Genomic DNA, 1675 nt, shown 5'->3' with positions numbered 1-1675 from the left:
ATAACATTCACTTTATTCACTCGTGTAAAGTCGGGCACCACTGGGAGAATTCGGAAATGCGACGGTTGTAACAGCCGCTTCTCTACGACTTTAATGCCAGTAAAAGCCGATTATTCCCGGCTTTAAATGGGTTTTTCAGCCAGTGGGAAAGGGGTTTGATTAAGCTATTTAATTCAGGAAAGTTGGACCAAGAAGATATCGATTGAAACTGCAGGATAATGGCCCTCTAGGACTTAGGTTTGTCCCCTCTGAGACTGACTCGGAATTGTTTTCGGCGCTCATCAGTGGACATTGGACGCTGCTAAGGCAACAGATAGGAAATGATGCCTCCAGCACTGCTACCTGCTCTTCAGGGAGAACACCAGCTAGTACGTGCCTGAGCCTTGTTCACCTCGTGCAAAGCTCCGTTTACGGTTTGTTCACATCCCTCGAAGATGCTAGCTTAGCAAAAGCAAAAAACACTTGGACTGCATGTGTGGCAAAAGGAAAAAACAACTTGCAAAGTAGGAGCATGCACCATGGCGTTAGCAAAGACCTGCGTGCAGAGGATCCTCAGCTTTACCTCAAATGAAGGTGATGATGGTTCAATATATTACAAAGATATTTATTGTCAAATAGCTTTAAATTGCAGTGATTTAAATTTGTACGTGTGCACTATTATTTTAAACTGTAAAATGTTTTTTTGTGTGTGAACAGTTCCCTTTTAAACGTTTATGTAATAAACTTTTTTCTCTCCTTCTTCTTCACATGCTCACTATAGTTTATCAAAGTAAAAAATACATAAAGATCATCATCTAGATAACCTGTTCATGGGTTAAACCTTCACCACTTTAGATGGAGGTCATTTACCATATGGCAGTCAGCTAATATATGGATGTATTAACCCACCTTTCCATTCATCCAGGAGAGATGTGCAAACACAGCAAGGAAGGAGAGTTTATTTATAGAGTCATTCACAGGGTGAAACAGAGAGCAGCACAGCAGATACAAAGGAATAGATGCTAAACGTCCCATAATAACAGAGATAAAGGATTACAGAAAAACGTATAAACAATTAGACTTTATATATTGGTCAAAATAACATACTTTAAGCAAGTAAGGCAAGTTTATTTCTATAGCAAAATTCAGTACAAAGGAAATTCAAAGTTTACATTAAATGATTAAATTAGAGGCTAAATAAAAGCAAATAAAGATAAAAACATGATAAAAGCTGTTAGTAAAGCAAATCAAACTGTTGGACCAGAACCTTATAATATATAATATAAGAGTTAAACGTTTATCTCCATCAGATCTAAACTAACAGGTTTTTAACTCTGACTTAAAGAACTCAGGCTTTCAGTCTGCTGGGAGTTTGTTCCAGATAATTCCAGAAGACCTAAGTGGTCTTAGAGGTAGATCCACAGAAAACAGATCTGTTATGGATTGAGGTGCTGATCTATTTCGTGATTTCTAGACTAACTGAAGGATTTTAAAGTCTATTCTCTGAGCTACAAGGAGCCAGAGGAAGGAGTGCAGAACTGAGCCGATGTGATCTACTTTCTATAGTTCTAGTGAGGACGCAGGCAGCAGCGTCTGGATCAGCCGTTTGATCTACTTTCTATAGTTCTAGTGAGGACGCACCCCCCAGCGTCTGGATCAGCCGTTTGATCTACTTTCTATAGTTCTAGTGAGGACG

This window comes from Cyprinodon variegatus, unplaced genomic scaffold (assembly GCF_000732505.1).
Source record: "Cyprinodon variegatus isolate N-32 unplaced genomic scaffold, C_variegatus-1.0 Scaffold1533, whole genome shotgun sequence".
Classification (NCBI taxonomy): Eukaryota; Metazoa; Chordata; class Actinopteri; order Cyprinodontiformes; family Cyprinodontidae; genus Cyprinodon; species Cyprinodon variegatus.
Note: the sequence above shows the minus strand (reverse complement) of the source record.